Raw genomic sequence first — 16,543 nt, 5'->3', positions numbered from 1 at the left:
ATGCCATAGACATAAATGAACTGTGGCTGAGTCTCCAAACGCCAATCGGATTGCTTTATATTCTGCTCGAGCATCATCAGTGGTGATGTATTCAGGTGAGCCAATGGTTCTCTGATATGTGTCAACCATCTTGCCAACGGTACATGGCTATGATCGTTCGTAAGCAAGAAGGCAACTGGGATAGCACTCAGACTTTGTGGGTTCCGCACAATTATGGTGTAAAGCTCGTGTTTAGAGCGATTTGTTCCATGTGTTGAATCTAGCCCAATGTGTTTAAAATTGGATCCATAAACTGATTTCTGGAACGGCGACATAAACCCATATGCAAATCTTGCATGATTCACTCCGTCTATTATGATGTGGTAGGCGAGTGTGAATACAGTGAAGCCCTTGTCCTTTAGTTTGTCCATCCACAGCCTCATCGAGACTAAGTCATTCTTTTCAAGCTGACTCTGCCCACTTGAATATTTATAATAAATATTGTACACATCCTCATACTTCAGGACATGGTCACGCTCTAAAGACCCTCTTTGGTGTCGCGAGAATGCCTGGCTACCAGTCAGGTTTATCCTTGTCAGAATCTTTCTTGTACAGAGACCTAAACGGACAAGGTTTCGAATTCGCGATTTTGTTTCTTCTGTCACTCTGAGATGCTGAAAGTCCTCGAGACTGGCAAGAGTATGCCCAGTGTGCTTGTAGTAATATATCACACGCAGCTGGTTCCTTTCTCCTCTACTTGCGAACTCTTCCATATCGGGTTTTACGTCATGAACAATTAGCCTGGCTTTACAGCCTACTTTCTTGGTCGGTTTATAAACATTGCGAGTTTTCTTGGCTGGCCTCTCAAGTAGTTGATCTTGGTCAGTAATCTTTTTTTTGCGTGGGGCGCCTGCACAGTGGCAGAAATAAAGTTGAAATGAACGCAGTTTGCCTTTGCTATCATTGTCGTTGGTGATTTCAGAGTCTTCATTGTCTTCATTTCTACCATTTATCTCAGAGTTGCCTTTATTCCAAATAAAAAAGTGATCGCTGCCATCTCGGTCTTTCCACAGTTCAAAGTCCCTTTTGTCCACATAGAATACGTGCGGCAAATAATCGTAGCCCTGTTTCTTAATCCTGAGGCCATCAACAATATCCTTAATCTTAGCCTCTGGGACCGTCGACTCAATCCAAGAGTATTCTTGTAGCTGCGCAGACACAATTGTAGAAGCCAGACTGATTGCACGAGCCTCCTTATCTTGACTCAATCTCGATATATCCTCTACTTCTTCTACGTTATTTTCAGATGGCGCGAGAGCATTCCCAGAGGTGCTGTCTTCACCGGATGGTTCAACTGGCCCCCACACTATTTCTGGCTCGGAATCTGACACATCCGAAGAATAGTCTCCACCATCATCACAGTCGTGCTCTTCAGGATCCGTATCAACGTCGCTAGCTTCATCATGGTTGTAGAATTCGGAGCCTAGCTCAAGGTCTTCAGCTGCATCCTCACCGTTACTCGAAATTAAGGTATCAGTGGTGAGGACCTATAATTTGCATCAAGAAAAATAATTAATTATAAGCTAATCGAAATAGCTAGCATGTTCGTGATATTTATAAATACCATTGTGGACGGCTAATATTATCTATCTCAGAGAGAAGGAAGACAGAGAGTTAGAAATGAAGTAGGCTAATTTGAATTTACGCGTTTTTTTTTTTTCTTTTTTTTAAAAAAAATAAAAAGGTTACCTGGGACAGGAGATGGACTATAGAAACACGAGAAGGGCCTGAATGGAGTCTGCAGGAGAGCGATCCTGACATAAATAAAATAGTAATGAGCGATGGAACAGGATTAGATGGCGATTATGATTCGGAAGAAGCAACTGGCAGAAAAGGGTGGATTTAGCAAATAGCCTACTACGTCACCTCATTATAAATTTTAACAAAAAAATACCACTACGCAACTTGAGTATTTAAGGGAATTCGCTGGAACTCTGGGCCCTAAGGCCTCTGGCGATGGAATGTATTTTTTAAAACGGCCCACATGGAACACATCATGGATCTTCATCGTATTTGGAAGCTCTAATCGGAATGATACAGGCGAGATTTGTTCGACAATGGTACAGTGGCTTCCAAAATTGTCCACATGTTTTACGCCCATGTTTTCCATCTTGATTAGAATAATAGCGATGGTTGCTTGCACTTTTATTTATATCAGAATAAACAAGTATGCCAATGTTAAGTGTACTGGTCCAGTTAAAATATCTCTAGTCTCATTCATCATGGTTTTTAATTGACAAAAGTATTTAATGTCATTTGGACAATTATATAACCATCACTTATTTTACGCACCTTTGCTGAATTTTTTTCAAATTATCTCCCACACACTTGAGTAGATACTCTTCACTTACACTTTTCTGAGAGCCTACGTTACTCTTCCTAAACACTCCAAAGATGAAGCCAATCAAAGCTTCCGTTGTTGAGGATGCTCTCCATTTACTCGAGCAGCACAAGTCCATCCGTCAGGTTCCCACAGAAATAGGCATATCCAAATCCTCAGTCCATAATATCTCCAAGACATTACGGCCTGCCATGGGTAGAAGTAGAGCTGGTCGGCCACGGAAGTTCGATTACCGGAATGCATATTATATTCGATTGTTGCTTCACCGTTGCAAGCGAAATCACTATAATAATTTTGTGCAACATAGTATTTCGCCCATATTTCTAGAGCATTCCTTGCAACAGGATATTAGTATAAATAGGTCTACTTTTCTATCTAGTTCTGTAGCATAGTTCCCCCTGAATAAAGATACCTTTATTGCACCCTTAGATCCCCCTAGAACACTACCTTGACTTTTGCATTGGTAGCAAAGGAAACCACGACCACACCCAGAGAACTACAATTACCATTGAATTTCACCCCTCGCCATGGAACACTTGAATAACGCCCTTTCGTCCATCGATCTTCCTCTGAACATTCGCGAAGCCATAGCTACTGCTTTTAATCAGGCCCTCTCTACTGCTAAAGCCAACGAAGCCGCTGAGAATGACCTAGCCAGAACCCTCGCCACGGTCCTAAAGCCACAGAAGCCTACGCCTTACGAAGGAGCTATTAACGCTGTTGCAGCCTTAAACTTTGTCGACAGCCTGGAGGAGTATTACACTATTGTCACACTCACGCCATCCAAATGGGTTCGATACGCTGTCCTCAGTCTCAATGGCGAAGCCAAGGCATGGTGGAGAGATTCCGGGTTGAATCTCGATACACCTTGGGCTGACTTCCGTAAAGCATTCCTCCGTCAGTTCACCCCTCCAGATTCTGCGAATGCAGCTCGCCGAGCGTTGGATAAACTTCGTCAGGGAAGGATGAGTGTGGCAGAATATACGAGCAAGTTTAGAAGCCACCTACGTCTGGCTACAAATCTCGACAAAGACTCTGCTTTGCAAAAATACATGCTAGGCCTTGAGCCCGAAACAAGCAAGCAGGTAAGACTTAGACAGCCAGAGACGTTGGACGATGCCATTGAGCAGGCGACCATTGTCCACAGTATTCTACATCCCATCGATGCCACCCCTGTATCCGCTACCCCGAACGCCTTATCACCCCATCATGAGAATAATTCTGGCCCTACACCAATGGATCTCGATAACATGAGAATGTTGGTTGCCAACCTGTACACCTCTCTCCATCAGCAACGACCAAACAGAAACCACTCCAAGCCAAGCTCGCTACCCAAGCTCACAGCAGCTGAACGAGAACGTTGCGTTCGTGAGGGGCGTTGTTTCAGATGCCGGAACCGAGGTCATAGAGCCGAACAATGCCAACGCACCTCTGTCTTTAATATAGAAAACAATGACCATACGCTTTCTGAGTCGGGAAAAGAGGAGGGCGAGCAGTAAACCAGGCCTGCCTCGCCCCCTCTAGCCCCAGCCTTCAAGCCCTGGATAATAGAGGGCATGGTCAGTTACAGTTGATGACTACAAATAAAAATCCTTTGTGCACAAATATAACATCCATGCCCCTTTCTGATCACTCTATTGCTCCCACTGCATCTACTTCCTTACATATACTCTCTAAGTATTCACCTCATCCTGATCCCCATTCCCCTACTCATTCCTCATTGCTAAAAAACAATCCCCTCTCCGACCCTATTTTCCCCTCCACTGATCCTTTCACTGTTTCCACTTCACTCACTTCCACTCATTCATCTACCCCTAGTTCATCCAATCGCCACTCCCATTGTCGTAACGAAATTCGCCTTCAATCCTTCAGCCTTACCTATGACAAACATAAAAACTCTCGCCGACTCCTTACTTTCATTGGAGCAGTGAATGGTCGACCTGCGCGCATTCTTGTAGATGGAGGGGCCGAAGGCAATGTCATAAGTTCCTCTTTCTGCGAGAACACACATGTTCCGCTAATTGAGGGTAGACCCATTCCTGTCATTCTTCCCAACGGTACCGAGACAATTGCTCAGCACACAGCCACGTTCACCCTCGCCCGCAACGCGTATCAGGATAAAATCAACGCCATTGTTTATCCTCTATCCAAATACGACCTAATTTTGGGTAAACCATGGCTGACGGATATCAACCCTCGCATCAATTGGCGAACAAATGATCTGCATTTTGAATACCAAGGTACCCCGGTCTTGTGGCCTTGCACTGGCATCGACAGGAAGCCTAGACAGCGATCTTCCGTCATATCTGCTCTTAACTTCCTTACCGTTGCCTCGGAACCTGATGCCTCTGTATTCCTCGCCCAAGTTCGAGTTCCAGTACCTGTCTCTAGCAGTAGTTCTGAACTACCGGACTCTATCAAGCAAATCGTTCAAGTCGAATTCCCTGATGTCTTTCCTACAACACTTCCCGATGGCCTTCCCCCTGACAGAGGTGATAGCATGCGTATAGAGACTGACCCTTATGCTGACCCACCTGTCCGACCTGTCATCAGATTGTCGATCGCTGAGCTTGATGAACTGAAGAAGCAGCTAACTGATCTTTTACAAAAAGGATTAATCTCACCGAGCACCTCACCATACGGTGCTCCAGTCCTCTTTGTGAAGAAAAAGGATGGCTCGCTTCGAATGTGTGTTGATTATCGGGGCCTGAACAAGATCACAAAGAAAAACAGGTACCCCTTACCACGGATCGATGAATTGATCGACAGATTCAGAACAGCTAAATGTTTTACCAAGCTGGATCTACTCTCGGGCTATCATCAAATGCGTCTCCATCCTGATGATAAACACAAGACCGCGTTCCGAACTCGCTATGGCCACTACGAGTTTAACGTCGTACCTTTCGGTCTTACAAATGCACCAGCAGCGTTCTCGACTATGATGCGTAACGTACTTGATCCACTTCTTGATAAATGTGTTGTTGTGTATCTCGATGATATTTTAATTTACTCCGATAACGAGAAAGATCACTTAGAGCACATCCGACAAGTACTCTCCCTCTTGCGTCAAGCTGGGCTTTATTGTAAATTATCCAAGTGTTCCTTCATGCAGGAAGAGACTGAGTTCCTAGGCCATGTCATATCCAAGGATGGACTCAAGACGAATGGCGGACTTGTCAAGGCAATAAGGGAATGGCCAGTACCAACAACCCAACGACATGTGATGCAATTCCTTGGTTTGACTAATTTTTACCATCAGTACATTTCTCATTACGCTGATATTGCTCTTCCCCTCACACAATTGTTAGGCTGCAATAAGGAATTCCACTGGGGAAAATCTCAACAAGACGCCTTTGAGACTTTGAAAAGAGCAGTGAGCTCAGCACCAGTTCTTAGGATATTCGATCCTGCCCTCTCTACAGCAGTCGAAACAGACGCTTCAGGCTTTGCAACTGGTGCTGTCCTGTTCCAGACGGACCAAAATGGTGAATCACGACCAGTAGCTTTTACTTCACGCAAGCTCAACCCAGCGGAACGCAACTATCCTACACACGAACAAGAACTGCTGGCTGTGGTGCATGCTCTGAAGACATGGCGATACTACCTTGATGGTTCTCACTTTGTCGTTTATACCGACCATGCCACTCTACAACATTTTCCTAGCCAGCCGAACTTGACTCGCAGACAAGCAAGATGGATGGAGTTGCTTCAAGAGTATGATTTCGTATTCAAGTATAAACCTGGTAAAGATAACGTCGTCCCTGATGCTCTTTCACGAAGACCGGACCTCAAGGACTTGGAGGCTACACCTACTACTTTGAACTCCTTGGATATCAATCTAGACCCTGGCATTCGAAAACAACTAGCCAGTTGCTACCTACACGATCCAATTCTAGGTCCCCTCGTGCATCAGTATAAGGATGCCTCTACCTCGGATCGTTACTTCGTGGTGGATGGTCTACTCTGGATCAACGCTGGACAAGGCCCTCGCCTCTGCATACCCAAGGACGACGGACTCCGTTCACAACTCTTGCATGACGCTCACGACGCTCCTATATCAGGCCACTTGGGATTCGATAAAACGTACAGTAGCATGCGACGAACATATTTTTGGCCACGCATGGCGAGGGATATAAAAAAATACATTGCTTCCTGTGAGCAATGCCAGCGTAACAAGCCTTCACTAAAGCCTCCTGCAGGGCTTTTCCAACCTTTGGCAATTCCAAGCCAACGATGGGATACTGTAACAATGGACTTCATTGTCAAGCTTCCGAAGACAGCCAGAGGTTTTGACGCGATTACGGTCTTTGTGGACAAACTGTCCAAGCAAGTTCATTTCTGCGCTAGCCGAACTACCGACACTGCCTCTGATGTTGCACGACTCTTTTTCGACAATGTTTTTAGACTGCACGGCATGCCTCGGACAATTGTGTCAGACAGAGATTCACGTTTCACCGGCAAGTTCTGGACAACGTTGATGAAGCTCATGGGCACCAAACTTAACATGTCTACTGCCTTCCATCCACAATCAGACGGACAAACAGAGCGCGCCAACAGAACATTAGAAGAAATGCTCCGCTCTTACATATCGTACAAGCAAAACGACTGGGATCTTTTACTGCCTATGATGGAGTTCGCATACAACAACTCTGTCAATCCTACGACAGGCTTCTCCCCATTCTTTCTGAACTATGGTCACCATCCACTAGTCCCTGGATCTCTTTTAAAGCCACCTGATACCAATGTTCCGGCTGTCAGTGATTTTGTTCGAACCCAGTCGATGAATTTGGCGCTAGCTCAGGATGCCATTATCGAAGCGCAGAATAGGCAAAAGGCCCAAGCGGACAAAACTCGCAGGCCTGCTACGTTTGCTGTGGGTGACATGGTGCTCTTAAGCTCGGAAAACATCTCTGTCGCGGGACATAAAAATAGACCGTCGCAGAAACTGGAACCTGAGTACATAGGCCCTTACAAGATCATTTCGAAGGTCAATGAAAATGCCTACAAGCTGGAACTACCGCCTGACATGCATCAGCATCCAGTCTTTAATGCCGATCTGCTTCGCCCCTATATTGAGTCACCTCGTGAATTCGGCGACCGCTCACCACCACGCCCTGCCCCCGAGCTGGTAGATGGAGAAGAGGAGTATGAAGTCGACAAAATCATTGACTTCAAAATGTTTGGCAAAACTCCTAAGTGGCTCGTTCTTTGGAAAGGCTATCCATTAGATGAAGCCACTTGGGAAACAAAATCTTCGCTCGCAAACGCTAAAGAGGCGCTTGCCGTCTTTGAGGCTTCAAGAAAAACAAGATAATAGGTTTCTTCATGACGGGAAGGATGCAAGCGAAATCACTATAATAATTTTGTGCAACATAGTATTTCGCCCATATTTCTAGAGCATTCCTTGCAACAGGATATTAGTATAAATAGGTCTACTTTTCTATCTAGTTCTGTAGCATAGTTCCCTCTGAATAAAGATACCTTTATTGCACCCTTAGATCCCCCTAGAACACTACCTTGACTTTTGCATCGAACCAGGATATGGCTTTTTTTTTTTTTTTTTTTTCCTGTTAACAAGAACCCACAGAGGTGAGGAATTTTATTTCATAATCTCGCTCTAAAGTAATGATATCGCCCTCAACTATGAAACAAGCGAAACTCTCAAAGTTCGCACGGGATGGCTGTGAAGAGCCAATTCATATCCATGTTTTTCTCTACCAATGTACACCGTAATCGGTACTCGAAGTCCATCCTTCCGATGTGGCCTGTTGCGCCCGTGAAAAGCCGCGGAGGCTGGCGTGCCGACTCTAGCTTAGGACGACTTTAATTTTTTTTTTCTATTCGATCAAATCCACTGGCATGTGGACCCAAATCTTGCGGGATTGGTCTGAAATTTCTACTTTGGACTCCGTCAAACTTTGTGATCATCGCTGTCCTAGTCAAGTGGGTGGATGGGGGGGATGTGCTGCCAGATGTACCGCTGGTTCGGCTGGGGGGTGGAATATAAACCTAAGACATGTGGCCAGCCAGGCGACTTAGGGTAGTGCACCCACGATCTTAGCCTTAGCGGAGAACACTAGGCTGTCTCGGAGAGAAAGTATAAAAACTCAAGCAAATCCCTGACCTGGCACATGTTTGCTTCACTTTATGTGCCTTAACCAGGACTCGAACCCGGCCCCTGGGCTAGACAGGAGGGTGCCCTGACGAGTATACTACTCAGCCATTGGGCCAAATCGAACCAGGATATGGCTTATTCGAATCGATTCGAATTTATCACGATTCGAATAGGAGCACTGGTAAGGAACACTTCAGGGACGGAAAGTCCACTATTTATTATAGCGGGGAGGATCGGGTGGCTGAGCTCACGTCCAGGCAGGACGGGGGGTTTTTTTTTTTTTTTTTTTTTTGATAACAAGGACCCTCAGGGTCATGGGATTTATTTTCTACACTCTATGAACAAAATGCTCCAGAAACTATAGTCAATAAACAGCTATTACTGCACAAACGACAAGAGCCGCTGTATCCATGATTTCATAAACCCTGACCGCCGTGGTTGGTACTCAAAGTCCACCTTTCCGACGTGGCCTGTTGCGCAACGCGACAAATTATCCGCTATCCATAATCATCAAAAACTTCATTCCACCTAGCCGCTCCATCACGTCCAGTGTCAAGGACTGACAAAGGGTTTGCAAGGAAAGGTAAGTGAATGAATAACAAGAATGATAATGAGCTGAGAACTAGAATGGATTCACGAATAGTTTTATTGCAGACTGAGGTTTACTATGTTACAGATCTATCATATTTATACTTGTTTGACTGAAGCGGAGACGCGCTTCAAGAACTCTAAATAAAGCTTACTCAAATATTTCCTAAGGACTTTTACCATATGCGGAACTCCAAGTGTTGAGTTAACTTAATACACAGGATCCGAGGAAGATATCTGGTGCAATCTTATTTCAAGGTTCCTTGGCACTATAAGCCTTGGTTATTGGTTTATAGCTCTTCTAGAATCCTTGGAGCTATTCACGGAGCTAGAAAACTAGGAGACGCGACTTGGCTTGACAGGCAAACTATGCATGGAGGAATGAGTGAAGGAAATGAGCGGAACAAATTAATCAAGCACACGTGATCTTTTTCAGATTCGAATCAGACAAAAGTCATTCATCAATTCATGAGCTAGACATTGCTTGCTGTTCGTGACAATCCCTCCTCTTATGAGCGATCTCCTGATCGCGGCGAATACCCAGGTGGCCGAGGTAAGTGTGGGTAGCGTTCATGGAAGTCATGAACAAGGTCCTGACTATTCTCGAGATTCTTAGGAGGTTCTTTGGTAGGCTCATCATAACCAATCCACTTGACTAGGTAACGGAAGCGTCGATTCTTAAATTCTGATGACAAGATTTCTTCGACCTCGTATTCGTTTTCGCCATCGATCTCAACCGCAGGAGGCGGCGGAGCGACACGACCCGGGATGGAATTAGCATGGTAGGGCTCGAGCAGAGAGACATGGAAAACAGGGTGAAGTCGTGAAAGTTCTTTTGGCAGTTTAAGTCGGAACGAACGCGTTCCAACGGCTTCAACTATCTCGAAAGGTCCAAGTCGTTTAGCGTCGAGTTTATCAGAGGGCCTGGTAGTCTTTATATTGGTTCTTGACAACCACACCATGTCACCAGGTGAGAATGATGGCTGTGGCTGAGCATGTTGGTTGTAATTACGCTCTTGCGATTCTTGGGCTTCACGAATATAAAACTGAAGGTCTTCTTGAACGTCTTTCAAAACTTGTAGACGATTTTTAGCACTAGGACTACTGGCAGCAACCCTCGGGATTACGAAACTGAATCTTGGGTGATACCCTTGATGCGCGAAGAATGGCGTCTGGTTGGTGGATGAGTGGACCGTGTTGTTGTAACAGAATTCTGCCATAGGGAGCAGACCAACCCAGTTGTCCTGCTGATAATTTAGAAAGCAACGTAGATATTGTTCCAGAGTAGCATTTGTCCTTTCGGTTTGACCATCAGTCTGTTGATGGAATGCTGTAGCAAGATTCTGAGTCACACCTAGGCCCTGAAGGAAGTCTCGAGTGAATTGTGCGGTGAACAGGGATCCACGGTCAGTGATGATATCATCCGGGAGACCATGGACAGCTACGATACGATGTAGGAACAAAGTGGCTAATCCTGCGGCGTCGATATTGTCTGTTGATGGGATAAAGTGCGCCATCTTGGTGAATCTGTCTACGACAACTAGGATAGCAGTCTTGTCCTCAGAGGGTGGCAGTTGAGTGATAAAGTCCATGGAAATGGAGGACCATGGTGTCTCGGGTACAGGCAAGGATTGCAATAAGCCATATGGCTTGTGGTGAGTGGTCTTATTGCGCTGACAAATGTCACATGTAAGGATAAACTTCTTGACGAACTGACGCATCTTTGGCCAATGATAGGTTCGTGCTACAAGCTCGAAGGTCTTATGAACTCCAAAGTGACCCGTGATGATGGTGTCATGACAGTGACGAAGGATATCCAGCTTGATGCGGTCATTGGCGGGCACGACGATGCGGCCCTTATGGTATAGCAGACCATCCTCGATAGCATGCTCTGGGTAGGACTCTGGCTTCTGGTGTAGGCTGTGGAATATAGCAGCTGTTGTTTCGTCTTGAGGGTAGGATTCTTTGATTCTTGCAGTGATGTCGTTACTGCTTGATTCTTGATGTGTGGCTACGGCTAATAATTTTGTATCCCATGGTTCTAGTTTGGGCAGGATCGCGTCATGGACAGCGTCTTCCCCCCCTTCAGGAGGGTGCATGCGAGAGAGGGCATCAGCAGCACCATTGAGAATGCCAGGGCGATAGACCACGCGGAACTTGAACTTGGATAGACGTTCGGCGTAGCGTACTTGACGAGAACTTAGGGAACGTTTTTCAGAAAAGTACTCGAGGTTCTTATGATCAGTTAGGATGGTGGCAGGGAACTGAGAGTACGCGAAGTAGTGGCGGAATTGTTCCAGACCCTCTACAGCGGCTAGGAGTTCAGTATCATGGACATGGTAGTTTCGCTCAGGGGGTGTCAGAGAGCGAGAATAGTAGGCAAGAGGCCGCAACACTCCTTTGTCGTCCGCCTGGCTACAGACAGCGCCCAAAGCGTGCTTTGAAGCATCGGGCTCGAGAAAGCATGGTTTTTCTGGGTTGTAGTGAGACAGGACTGGTTCGGTTGTGAAAACCCTTCGAAGCTCGTCAAAAGCCTTTTGAGCAGGAGGACCCCAGACAAAGGGCACATCTTTTTTAAGGAGGCTTGTGATAGGCGAAACTACATTGGAGAAATTCTTGATGAAGCGACGATAGAAGTTGGCAAAGCCCAAGAACACTTGGATGTCGCGCACAGATGCAGGGGTAGGCCATGATGTGATAGCCTTAACCTTGGCAGGGTCCATGGAGATGCCAGTAGGAGAGATCACGTAACCGAGAAACTCAACGGTGGTAACATGAAACTGGCATTTTTCCAAATTGACTTGGAGGTCAGCATCCATAAGTAATTGCAAGACCTTACGCACATGGTGGACGTGTTCCTCCTCGTTGTTGGAATAAATCAGGATATCGTCCAAATAGATGACGACGAAGGTATCAAGGCAGCTACGAAGGACCTCGTTGAGAAAGGCTTGGAAGGTGGCTGGGGCATTGGTGAGCCCGAAAGGCATCACAAGGTACTCGAAATGGCCATACCGAGTGCGAAAGGCGGTTTTCCATTCGTCACCCTTAGCTATACGAACAAGATTGTAAGCGCCCTTGAGGTCTAACTTGGTGAAGATGAGTGCTAACCGTAGTCGGTCCAAGGTCTCTGATATTAAGGGCAGGGGGCAGCGGTTCTTGATTGTTATTTTATTGAGGGCTCGATAATCTACACAAAGTCTGAGTTTGCCATCTTTTTTTGGAACAAATAGGACAGGAGCGCCGGCTGGGGATTCTGACCGTCGGATAAATCCTCTTTTCAGATTATCATCAAGGTATTCTTTAAGGGCTTCGAGCTCAGTATGTGACAAAGTATACAAGGGGCCAAATGGAATTTTGGAATCAGGCTCAAGAGAGATAGCATGGTCAAAGGGTCTATGAGGAGGCAGAGTTCCAAGTTCTTTCTCTTTGAAAAGTGATGTGAACTCAGAATAGGTTGGGGGCAAAGATTCAGAGAGTGTTACAGGGCAAGGCTCAGAAGTGCTGGAATTCAGGGATAGAGAGAAACAAGAGAGGTCAGGAACAGAGATCAAGGACTGGGTAGGACATAGGTCCTCAAGGTATTCTGAGAGTAATTGACAGAGATAATAATCATTAACAGATATATTATTTTCAAGATCAAGACTAGGAGCAAGACTAGGGACGAAACTGGAAGCAAGAAAGCTAGACAAGATTGTTTCACAAGACACGACAGGATACTGTTCAAAACAGGTTTTATTGCAGAAGTCATCAGAGAAAGAAACTAGTCGCCTTTTCCAGTTTATGGCAGGGTTGTGCTTTTCAAGCCAATCGATACCAAGGATGACTGGGTGCTGGATACTAGTGACGTTCAATGACAAATTTTCACGATGATTTTCTATGGCTAGGGAGACAGGGGCATGGTGAGTGACAAGGCCGTGAAGGCTGGCCTGACCATCAGCCATGTTGAGACGAAGGGGAGTGGACAAGGGGACAGTGATGAGGTTATGTTTCGTGACGAGGCTCACATCGATGAAAGAAGCTTGCGCCCCAGAGTCGATGAGAGCTTTGGTTTGGACAGGGGGCTGACTAGGCAGGGACAAGGTTATATTAACTAAGAGGCAGATTCTAGGTCTTGAGGGCGAGGAAGTAGTGAGCATATTTCCTAGGATCCATTCCTCGTCGGAGCCTAGGCAGATTCGTTTCCCGACTCGGCTTCTAGAACGGATGCATGGATTGTCTTCTTGGTAGGGCAATTCAAGGCGATGTGGTTAGCGCCACCGCAATACAGGCAAAGACCCATATCTCTGCGGCGCTTTTTCTCTTCGGGTGTGAGACGTCGGGCACGCATGGCATCTACATCCATTGCCATAGATGGAGCCGCTGGGGCCGGAGTAGTGGTGCTCACTGGTGGGGGACGTCGGGCTGGTGGTGTCTGATGCTTGAAAGACTCGAAGCGGGGCCGCTGGCGACGATGTGATGACAGATTTCTATAGGCGTCGATTGCCGCGGTCTGCACCTCATGTACGGTCTTGAACTTAGACCACTGTGGCAAGAGCAGGCCATGGATTTCACTTGATAGACCTTTCTTGAAACGGGCCTTGAGGGCTCGGTCGTTCCAGCCACTGCGGGCGGCGAGGCGGCGAAACTCTGTTACATATTTGATCATCGAACCGGATTGACGGATGCAGGATAGTTGATGTTCAACATCTTCCTGCTCGAGATGGTCTCCGAAAAATTCTTCTAATGTCTCGATAAATACTTCGTAGGAAGTCAGGACTCCGGAGTCATCTTCGATTTCTCCATTGATGTACGGAGCAAAGTGCCGAGATGCGTCACCATCTAGGCACTGCAGGGAGTAGTTAATCTTTTCTTCGTCGTTGGATAGGGCGTCAGGAAAACGTGCGAAGACAATTTGTAGACGAGCACGAAAATCCGAGAGGGACAGCTCATCGCTGTTTCCCTTAAACTTGGTAGTGAGGGGTTGCGGGATAGCAGTACGTGGCGTAGGAGCTGTGGCTCGATTTGCAAGTCGGCTCAGAATAGACTGCATATCTCTTTCGAAGGAGCGCTGCATATTTCTCTGTTCTTGATGCTGGGATGCAAGGGTCTCGATGGCGCTACGTAGGGTGATTAGCCCTGCGGGGTCAGGATTACTGTTCAGTTGGGCGTGCTGTTGGTTCACTACATCTCGGATATTCTGGATTTGCTGCTGCATTCCGCTAACGGCTTCAGCATGGGACTGGAGATGAGCCAAGACTTGACGGGGGTCTACATTAGGATCTTGGGCAAGTTCTTCTAGGGCTCGTGGTGTATAGATTTCAGGATGGGGGTTCTGGGACATGATTGTGAGATTGGGTTAACAAGGGAAAAATATAACTTGCTTAGGATAAGAGTGGGCAGAACAAGAATTTGTGGAGTCTGCAATGTCAAGGACTGACAAAGGGTTTGCAAGGAAAGGTAAGTGAATGAATAACAAGAATGATAATGAGCTGAGAACTAGAATGGATTCACGAATAGTTTTATTGCAGACTGAGGTTTACTATGTTACAGATCTATCATATTTATACTTGTTTGACTGAAGCGGAGACGCGCTTCAAGAACTCTAAATAAAGCTTACTCAAATATTTCCTAAGGACTTTTACCATATGCGGAACTTCAAGTGTTGAGTTAACTTAATACACAGGATCCGAGGAAGATATCTGGTGCAATCTTATTTCAAGGTTCCTTGGCACTATAAGCCTTGGTTATTGGTTTATAGCTCTTCTAGAATCCTTGGAGCTATTCACGGAGCTAGAAAACTAGGAGACGCGACTTGGCTTGACAGGCAAACTATGCATGGAGGAATGAGTGAAGGAAATGAGCGGAACAAATTAATCAAGCACACGTGATCTTTTTCAGATTCGAATCAGACAAAAGTCATTCATCAATTCATGAGCTAGACATTGCTTGCTGTTCGTGACATCCAGTTTGGTTTTCCCTGTTGCATATTTCAATATGCAATATAATAATGGTCCGACTAAAAAACGAGGAAGATCTTAAAAAAAAACACACTAGAGAAATTTCAACTGAAATAGTACGATAAAAAATAAAACTAGCAGTAGAAACTAGTGGCAATAAAGCGTCACACTAAGACGCGACAAATCTTTGACATGAGAACCCATGCTGTCTTATAGATAGATATGTAGTTATCTGGTACAAGCCCCTCTACCAGAAATGAATAAAGAATCCATGGGTGTGGTGTGTGGACCCACATCTTATTCTCACTAACTTTTTTCTACTGTTACGATCTATCCGCAAAATATTTTTCATTCCCAAAGTAACTGTCCCGGACTCGGTCATCCGCGATCTTGTAGATCTCTTTTACATTCAGCTTCTGTCTTTGTCTGAGGGAAGGGACAAGGAAATCATTGCTACTACGTCTGTGCTCCCCAACACAGTTTCGTCCTCTGGCGCGTTTGCTCATAGCAGTGATTCCACGAGCCTTTTCCCATTCAACGGTGACTTTACACCGTTTGTTCCAGATTTCTGTACGACCGAATTCCTCTATGGCCTTGACGAAGCGCCCTGCCATATATGTAGCTATCCTTGTTGTTGTCTTGAAGCCAACTTTCCAACTCTGAGCAATGGACTTGGGCGTAAGCCCATGGTAAATGTCCTGCACAGACCAATCTGGTGTGTGCTCTCTCTTCCTCATCATCGCCGTTCCTATCACCATGGCGTCGTACCTCTCGCACACCATCGATATGCATCTCTAGAGTTTTCCAAATGTAGTCCTCCTCTGCCGCAGTAAAAGTTGGCTCTTTTGTCCTTGGTGGGTCTACACCTCTCTCTCTGGCCCTTTGTGCTTGCTCCTGCACTGCTTTCAACTCTTTCCTCCATGTCCTCTCCCCTATCACATTCACATTTTGGATTATCTCCTTCCACTTCTCGGCCTGAGTCTCCATCGTCCTTGGACATCTCCAGATGTGCGATGTGTCTTCATCCTCTGTCCCACACACTCTGCAGTTGCCGTCTTCATAAAGGTCTGGCCTCCAGTGTCTCATATATGACTGTGTAGGCAACATTCCATGGAGTTTCTTGACCCTGTGCGCTCGCTTTTGGCAGTCCGCTGGGCTGGTGAAGAGTCCTTTCGGTAGGTTGCTATCATGAACAATGTTCATAGTAGCTCGCCAATCAATTTTTGTCCAATCCTTAACATGCTCCTGCGTCCTGTTCTGGGCGATCCAAGTGTGATGTGTACGAGTTGTTGACTGTAACTTAAGGATCTGCCTTAAGTCATCTTCCGCTGGTACACCGTTGAACTTTGCATGGCAGTACATGTCATTATGCTCCGTTATGTTGATATCCCATAGCTCGCCATAATGTCCATGTTTTGCTGCTTCGTCCGCTTCTTCGTTCCCTCGGTTGCCGACATGTCCTTTGACCCACTCGACCGTGACTTCCGATCCTTGTTGAATAAATGCGTTGTGTATAGCTGTCCA

This window comes from Lobosporangium transversale, assembly GCF_002105155.1.
Source record: "Lobosporangium transversale strain NRRL 3116 chromosome Unknown BCR41scaffold_23, whole genome shotgun sequence".
Lineage (NCBI taxonomy): Eukaryota > Fungi > Mortierellomycota > Mortierellomycetes > Mortierellales > Mortierellaceae > Lobosporangium > Lobosporangium transversale.
The sequence above is the reverse complement of the archived record's forward strand: the minus strand, read 5'-3'. Positions refer to the sequence as shown.